Below are 9,695 nucleotides of genomic sequence, written 5' to 3' on the forward strand. Positions count from 1 at the left end.
AAGTCCATTGTTTCTATTATGAGACAAATGTTATGTATTTAAGTTGTAAATCTTCAAACTAGATATTGGATTCTCGGTTAATGCATCTCAAAGTTTTCTAATAGATTTTTTCTTATTTTCTAGCAGCTTTTGTTGATGTTTCTGGATGACACTTGATGAAGATCGGAACTTTAATTTTTTTTGCCTAGCTTTTGTTCATTCTCCAGTGCAAGATACAAGTTTAGAAGAAGATGAATGAGCTCACTATTAGTTTGCTACAAATTTTATGCAAAACTTGATGTCATAGTCTAACTAGGATGTTAGCTATTTTTTTTGGTTAAGGAAGTATTGAAACTAATATCATGGATATAAACTAGTTTATTCTAATTAATCGCTCTCTTTACATATATCTTCTTCTCTCTGTCTCTATATATACATATATATCATCTTTTTGTAGCAAAAATTTTAGTAGCAATTTGATATTTGTTGTAATGTATATTAGTGGTCAATCCAGGACAAGAATTATTGCTGGTCTCTAAAGGTTAATCTATGACGACCAAGCTTGTTGCACGTCTCTATTGGATAATCTAGACCAAGAAATGATGCTCGTCCCTAAAGCTATTCTAGGACGGGGTTGTTGATAGTCGCCAAAGCAATTCTAGGACGAGGTTGGTGATAGTCGCTAATGTATTTCTAGGACCAAATAGTACTCGTCTATAAAGATATTCTAAGGCCAGGTCTTTAATGGTCACTGGAGATTACTAGGACCAGAACTATATTGTCTCTAAATATTATTACGACTAGTTTTTGGTGGTCGCTAATGAGTTTTACCGACCTGGAAAAAGTATTTCCCAAAATATATTTGGTCTAATTGAGACCATAAATACCGTCTCTGAAGTTATTTCGCGACGAGATTGGATCCCCGTCCCAAAAACCTTTAACGACTGGTTTTTTGTCCCGTCCCTGTTGAGCGATAGCGAAGGAAGCTTTTAGGACGGGTGGCGACCAGATTTTTCAGGTCTCAAATGCTCGTTTGGGACCAGATTTCAACTTTCAGGGACCATATTTCCCTTACTTAGAGACTATTTTTCTTGTAGTGATGTATGTGGCTGTTGTACCACATTTACATGTGCCTGATGTTGTTAGAATGGCAGATTGCTAAAATAAGTGTTGATTATGTTCTGCATAGCAGCAATTTCGGCAGTCAAAGTTGTAATTGCATCCACTTCTAACATCCCAGCAGTCTTCTGCACCACAGGTTTCACACCTCCTCCATTCCAATCAAGATTACCTTTAGAGATTCAATTTAGTATAAGTTTTTTTTCTGATGCTTGTCCTCCTGCAACTAAATCAAGCAAAATTTTGGTGTTTGGTTCTGAACCCACAATGAAGGTGTGAACCAATACTTCGTTGACTTGATGATGGTGCAGGCAACTTAGTAACAACGACTTAAGCCTATCCCACACTTGATATAAATTTTCCCCTCCTTTCTGCTGAAAACTCAATATCTCACTCCTAAACTTGGTTGTTTTCCCAGATGGAAAGAACCGTCTCTGAAATTTTCGAGCAAAATCTTCCCACGATGTAATAAAGTTAAATTTCAACCATATTTTTGCTTTCCCTAATAGAGAGAAAGGGAATAATGTGAGTCTCACATAATCAGGGTTCACTCCAGTTGGAGTGTACGTGTCACTGATTTCAAAGAAGTTTTAAATGTGCACTTGTGGGTCTTCATGAGATAATCCACTAAACTGCCCATTAGAGTGCAATAGTTGCACCATACTCTGTTTCAATTCAAACCTACAACCGAAGCTTTTGAATACAGGAAGTGACATTGGTTGTGCACGGTATTGCCACGTCTCTTTACTTTCATCTTTGCCACTACTATAGGTGCAGTTTGTTCAACCCTTACTACTGATATTACTGGTTTACTCGCAACTAGAGGAACATGATATGTAAGTCGTACTTGTCTTCGCTGGTAATGAATAAATCTTTCCAGTTCAATGATTGGCTCTACTTGTTCCCGTTCATCTTCCATCTTGAAGTTCAAACACAACCTTCAGTAACAATAGCTAAGATCAAGTTGTCAACACTTTTAATGAAAACGGTAAAAATTAGGTAAATCAAATATTTCCTAATTCTAAAGTCCCCGGCACCGGTGCCAAAAACTTGTTGCACCCAAACGCACACGCAAGTTTACGTGGTTGTGCTAGTATTAAAGTAGCTTTTTTTAAGAGTTGGGTATCATACCCACAAATACTTCAGATTAGATCGTATTCAATTCTTCAAATAATTAGAATTTAGAGCAACTGTTATCAAGAAGAGTGATATATGGTTCTAAATGATTAATTATCTAACTACTAAAGTAAACTACTACGATTCAATTTCAATTGGATTTCAAACAATGACTTGGGAAATTCCAAGGTTGCAGCCTGCTATGGTCGTGGTCTCCTGACCTCTAATCGCCTACGGTAATTGGCAGCCTAACTACATCATTGAGCAGGGATAGACTAGATCAATTATCGAGCATTACATTTTCATCTTGTCTATTAACCAAGCAAGGTTTCTAGGTATATTCCTATCCTAGATACAAATAAACCCTAAACCTAGAGAAGATCATGCTCCTTTTATCCCACGTTCTATCCTCTTATTCTTCTCTCGAATTCAATTTGGACAATACATTTATTTCAGTGGGGGCCAGTCACGAAATACAAAATTAAGAACAAAAAAGAGATTCATATGATAACCAATATTAATCCATCAAAGTCAATAAAATACAATCATCATGTAGCCACAACCCTATAACTAAGGAATTTAGCTACTCATAATAGGATTCTCAATCTTGAAATATTCAATAAACATTTGGGTCGTGACACTTCTATAAACTCACTCATGACTGGAACTGAATGAATGGGTGGGGTATCAACACTAGAGTCTTAATCTTTGATTATATGGTAGATACACCCCTTGGAAACTAAATTTCTAGCCTTAAGGTATAAAATGAGATGACCCTTAGGCATTGCTAGACAACCTTCCCACACTAGTACTGACTCACCTAGAAACAAAAACTTTACGACTTGGGTCCTACAATCAACTGAGGCATAACAAGCATATTACCAGTCCATGCCTAAAATGACATCAAAATCCATCATATCTAACTCAACTAAGTCAGTTGTGGTGTCTTTATGATGAATTGAAATGGTGCAATTTCTATAGACTCTCTTAGTAAGAATAGACTCATCAACATGAGAAGAAACAATGAAATGCTATCAAAGTTGCTCGGGACCAATCCTAAATTTCATGGCTATATTTGCTTGCATTGGTTCTAGGGAGAACCTTAGCAGTTAAGGCACTTATTTGGCTGGCGGTACGCTTTGGAGACATGATCTAAAATACGCAAACATATGAGTTAGAAGAAACTTTTATAGATTTGAACTATATCACACAAACTAAAATATGAAAGAAGTGTGATATTTCCTAATGTCCAGTAGCCTTCCTATTATAGATGTGGTGCTTTTCACACCCATAAGGACTCTACTAGACACAATTTCATAGACATCCTAGGAAACATGAAATTTATGCTTTGATACCAAGTTTGTCACACCCTGAGCTTATACCCTGGCGTGTCCGACATTCGAAAACCATATTTGGTCCTAAACGAACCTTTACAAGCTGCAGAATGGTTCGTAAAAGGAGACTTGATTCTTTTGTTTTTACGGGACAATCTACGGTCCATAGATCCTTTCACGGGTCGTAGAATGGTCTGTAAAATGAGATTTGACAGGTTTTTTCAAAACGTTATTCCACGAGACCATCTAAAGTTTGTAGATCCTTTCATGGGATGTAGAATGGTCCGTAATATTCATACTCCTGCACACTTAGAAATTTTTCAGCTTTTTCGAGTTTGATTTGAACTTAGGATTTTTCTGAGGTGTTACAAGTGGGGCTTGCCAACTAAAGCCTAGTCTATTTAGTCGCCCTTGCACCGCTTTAGCTGCTAGGGGCCTCTTTAGGGGGCCTTGACATCATGGGCCTAGCTACTTTTGCAGCCAAGTGACCGCTTTTGCGGTCATTGGTGGTTTATGCCCATTTTATGCTCTCATTTCTCATTTTTTTCTTCAATTTTGAGATTCGGGAGAGCTCAATTTTCTATGGGAAATTGCTAATTGCTATAAGAATTGGCTCGGGAGTTGTTTTGCAAAATTGTTAGGCTCATTGGTCGGGCGTTTGACCCGTAAGTCTCACTCCCTTTCACTTTGTTTTTAGTTTCAATGGTGATTGTTAATCATCTTGGTTCTTGGCCTATTTTGGATTATTTGAAGCTTCACATTGTGCTTGTTTTTAGGGTACATAATCCTTGAGCTGAATGAGAGCAATTGACGGAGTCAATTGCGGGATTCCTTGCGCAAGTCTTGTAATGTCATTTTGGATTTGACTTTAGTCCCATTTTCAATTATTGAAAATTGGGTATCAAAACATCCATATTGACGTTGTTATCATTTATTTGTTAACATTTTAATGATCACCGGTGGTTCAAAAGGGTAAAACTCCACTTTAGTGATTTTAGAGGGTATTTGATCGGTTTTGAAGTGGGAAACGGCTTACAAATTTTAGATTGAGCTTGTGTTGGTATTTACATGTTGTTTAGCTAGTTTTGGGAAGGCTCTTAGAATGTCTTCATGTTTAGTTGATATAAATCGCATCTTAGCTATATTTTCGGATAATTTCAGGGTAATTAATCATGACTACCATTTGTGCATTGTAGTATCATGCCATGTGTAACTATATATCTAGTTGTATTGATCTTGGTGACATGATTTCCCTTAGCCTAGGTGTAGGCTAGTGATTGCATTAAAATTGCTATTTTGGGAGCCGTTATGCCTTAGAATCCTCTAACACCATTTCAGACAGTTCTAGCTTCTTGTAGACTAATGTAGCAAACTTGGGTTTGATAGTATAAATCATTAGCTCGGTGTAAATTGTGATCCTATTGAACTTTAACCCATAACTTCCCTATTCTACGTTCCGACGTGTTTTTGATTGTTATTTTAGAGCTCGTTGGTTACATTAGATCAAAACATGGCTTTCAAGCTAGATTTGGTCCCTTGTGACTCCGAAGGTGATACCAATATATGGTTTATTTCTTGCCTAATGTTGATCTTTTGATATTGGAGTTCTTTAGAGTGTTCTAGCAATAGTTCAAGTCCGGGCATACTTCTTCTAGTCATTATTCGAGGTCCGTACACATTTTTACTAGATGCGGTTTGAGTCCCGCACACATCTATTATTCGGGTTTGAGCTCTAACATCTTAGTTCTATTCTGGTATCTTCGACTTGTTGTCACTGCGGTTTGAGTTCGGTGTCAACCGTTTCAGTTCCAGATCTCCTATGTGCTCATCGGGTTTATGGGGTTCCATTTGGGTTATTAACCTTTCAATTATGCACGAGTGTACCTTATAGGATTATGGGGTCCAATTAGGTTATAGATAGCTTCTATATTTTACCATTTGTTCCTTCTAAATTATTGAGATGTATAGTTAGGCTTTGTCCTATTGTCCCGTATATCTGACTCTTAGCTACCATCTATTTCCTCTCTTTTCATTATGTATTTTATTTCTGAGATCAATAGGCCTATGATGCCTACTGGGTACCCATTGTTTTGGTACTAATTCTACATTCTACATCTATTTTTCTGATGTAGATTTGAGCGCCAGCCGACAACGCTGATTCCACTGCAACAATGTGGATTTCTGGAGATGGAGGGTGAGCTGATGGCGTTTTAGTTTGACTCATCTTCATTTCCATATAGTTTTTTGCTAGTCTTTTGTATTCGAGAAAAGTTTGTCTTATTTTGGTTATTTTGTAGCTTGTTCTCTTTTTAGTAGCTTTGTACATCACCCACTTGGTCGTGGAATTGGATCTTGTACTACTGTATATATACTTATTTGATTCCTATTTTGCTGTATATTTCTCTGTTTTGTTGTTTTCTTTCCGCTGTTCTATGGCTTCAGCCAGATATTCCTGTTACTCGCTATTTCAGAATATGAGTTGGCTTGCCTACCAGTGAGTTATGGTAGGTGCCATCATGACTTGAGTTTTTGGGTCGTGATAACTTTTGAACATGATATCATGTATACCTTTTCTTACACAACTATTTAAAAATATATTTGTCTACATTAATAATTATTAATTTATTTTATTAACTCTAAGAAGGATATAATTAAAGAAATCAAATTCAATAATACCTTACTAGTAAAATAATTTGTGCCTTGTGCAGGAATTTAATATCACGGAATTTATAAAATAATACTTTTATAACATCTTATCATTTATCCTTCAATCAATCATCTTTAATTTGATTTTATAATTTATCCTTTTGCTTCCAGGAAGTGTTACTATTTGATATTTTTTGGGGAATAAAATAAACATCAATCTGAGATATTTAATTTTCTAATAAATAAATAATCGTTGGTGAAGGGATAAATAAAATTTTAAAGGTTGAAAAAGTGAACAAATATTCTAATTTTAACCTGTAGAAAGTTCAGCCGTACCTTTTGCTTTACATATATCATTTTAAAGTTCTCCATTTAAATGTATCATAAGAAATTATTAAAATGGAAAATTAAAGGAAAAATATATCATATTGGACAAAAATTCAACATATTATATATACTTGAAAGATAAAAGTATTACACAAAGTTGTTCAATTTGTTTGGGTGCTTTTTAAAAAATCAACATACCATAGTGACGGAGTTCAATTTGAAACTATACTTTTATTCCAATCGCAGTTTCGAGATACACATATATTATTTCAAGAAAAGTATTTACAACTTGCAGTAAACTTGAGAATCTATCCATACTTCATATTGAATATGAGCAAATAATTTATTGTAGTTATCTATGTCTTTGGGATTAAAAGAGGCTCCAGTCTAGTCATACTCCGCTATAGGTCATCCGGCACAACATCCTTGAAGCCATGTCAAAAGTTTATTAATTATTGTCTTCTTTTTCTGGATTACTTCGCACATCAAGGTACGATAAGGTTTTTAAGGTCTTCCTTACAATGGCATACCAAATTTGAATTTTGTCTTCAAAGAGATGGTAGTATATATCTTTAAGGGATTTCTTTGTTGTACCTTCAACAATTCCAGTAGTAAAAACTTATGTGAATACTTAATTAACATGTGTTATTTAATCTGTACTAACAAATACTTATAACAATAACTTTGCAGAAACATAAACTACGAAGTTTAAAGCTTGTACTCAATAACAACAATTAATAACATAAGCATAAAATAATGACTTTAAAAAACATACCAGGATCTGTAACAATATGAAACATAAAGGAACAAATCAAGCCTACTAAATGCACAGTATCCCCTTAAGGAAATTATTCCCCTCTTGTAACACCTCGAACTTCAAAAGAGCTTAATTGAGATTTCATACAAGTTACTCTTCAAATTTTGAGTTTTTGGATCAACTTCAAATGACCATATCTTTTAGCACATAAGGATTTAGGTGGTCCATGAGTTATCAAATCGAAGTTTTTAAGTCATCTTTCCAACGCCACCGAGTTTGCTGAATTCCGAGCTCAGATGAAGGAGTTATGCCTATTTGAGTACAACATCACTATTTAAGGAATTTTAATCCATTTTAAGAAGGGGTATTTTGGTCTTTTCCTTACCTCACTTGCCTAACACGCTTTTCTCTTACCCAAATAGGGGTCTAAACTGATTTAGATCAATTTTATTCGATCCAAAAGCATTAGGGGTTTTTAGAGCAAGTTCAAGAGGAGAAGAAGAAGGGTTTCAACTGTTCTTTCAAAAACTTGAAGATTTTGCCAACAACAAGTGTTCTTTGCGGTATGTAAGCTTTCATACTGTTGGGTTTTTTCACCATCACGCCAATCATGTAATTCCATTTATGAATTCATCCATGAGATTCTGTATATTGACATTCTTGTGAAGTTCTTGAGTTTTTACCCCATTCTTTAACAATTGAGGTTTTTGAATTATTGAGGTGAGGATCTTGCGAATGAGCGTTGTTCTTGATGGTTTTTGTGTGGAATTTTTTTGAGTTTGTGTTGGGTTTATGAATCCAAACGAGTTGAGAGTAAACCATTCTATTCTAGATGAGTTAGGCCTTGAATTAGAGCAAGAAAATTCATCAAAAATCTGGGGAGAGGGGTGGGGCGTCGTGCCAGCAGTGCGCCCAAACTATTGTTCAATAGTTTGGGGCCTGGCGCACCACACCAATAGTTTTCCCCAAACTACCTTCCCAAAACTACCTTCAGTAGTTTGAGGCCTGGCGCCCTGCGCCAGGGTCGTCAGGCCACTTTCTTCTCCGTTCTTCATTCCGTACTTGTTCCTTTGAGTCGAGCTTTCGTTATCTCCTTGATAAGAACTCTTGAAGTCTTCATTAATCCTTGAGAGATCCTACATATCCTAATAAAAACTCTTAAATTTACATTTTAAATTTAAGTAAAGATTAAGAGGAAAGTTCGAGGAACCTTTTGAGTCATTTTGAGAAGTATTTTACAATCTGCTAGAACTTGAATCAAAACGTGAGTAAATGAGTACGAGAATGAGGAGAGTTGTCTTGCATGTTTCAAAATGAGTATAAGGGAACTAAGTATTTCCAAGTGTAAACACTTTCACATTTCTAAAGAGAGAAACATTATTTTCTAAATGAGTTTATGAGGAGTTTTTGAGTATTACCTCTTTTGAGTAGTAACCTTAAGTTGAGAAAAAGTTATGTTCTATACATTTGAGCATGAATTATATATATTATTGGGAGTAGTATTGAGCAGTGATATGAGGATGAGTTCAGACAACTAACATTCCTCATAAACCATGTAGCCAACATGGGTAAATGATCGTACCTTTTAGACGATACCTTATTACTTTTAAGCATAGCTTAATGGATCCACTTAGTTGAGGCGTTCTATACCCCAGCAAGGTATAGGACAGTTCTGGCAGTGTGGGCGAGGCGTTGTATCATCACGTAGCTCATAGTGATGTTTAGGCATTGTTGATTAGAGAATCTTCCAAATAAGAGTAAAGAGTTTATTATTGTATACATCTTGAATTCTTGTCTACTATTTACAAAGCTTTATATATTTTATCTTATTATCATTGCTTTCATATTGAGTTGAGTTGAGTTGAGATGAGGTGAGTATGTATTCCCTTTCTATCAATTCAAGCTATATATTTATGTTTCAATGTTCCCCTTACATGCTCGTACATTTAATGTACTGACGTCATTCGATCTGCATCTTTTCATGATGCAGATATAGGTGTTCAGGGTCATCAAAGGTGCTCCGTTGATACCACTTGCAGTTCTAGTTAGCTTTGGCAAGCTTGCTTGCTTCCGGAGGGGGCCACATCTAGATTTCAGTTTGTTAGGATGTCATGGGTCTTGTCTCAACTTCTATCATTGTATTTAGAGGCTTTATATACAGTAGTAATTGAGGAGTCCTTTCCCATTTCCCTTTTTGATGTTTTAAAGACTTTAAGTTGAACACTTATGTTATTTGAGTATTTTAAACAGGTTTGAATTAAACTATCATATAAATGATATCTTATTAGTAAATCTTTGCATTTGAGTTCTTATATCGTTGAGTAAGATTTCCACTAAGTATTGAGCCAGCCTAAGGGTTTTCTTGGGGACCAGTGATGGTTCTCGAGCACCGGCCACGTCTAGCGTGTAGGCTCGGG

This window comes from Solanum tuberosum, unplaced genomic scaffold (genome assembly GCF_000226075.1).
Source record: "Solanum tuberosum cultivar DM 1-3 516 R44 unplaced genomic scaffold, SolTub_3.0 scf00165, whole genome shotgun sequence".
NCBI lineage: Eukaryota > Viridiplantae > Streptophyta > Magnoliopsida > Solanales > Solanaceae > Solanum > Solanum tuberosum.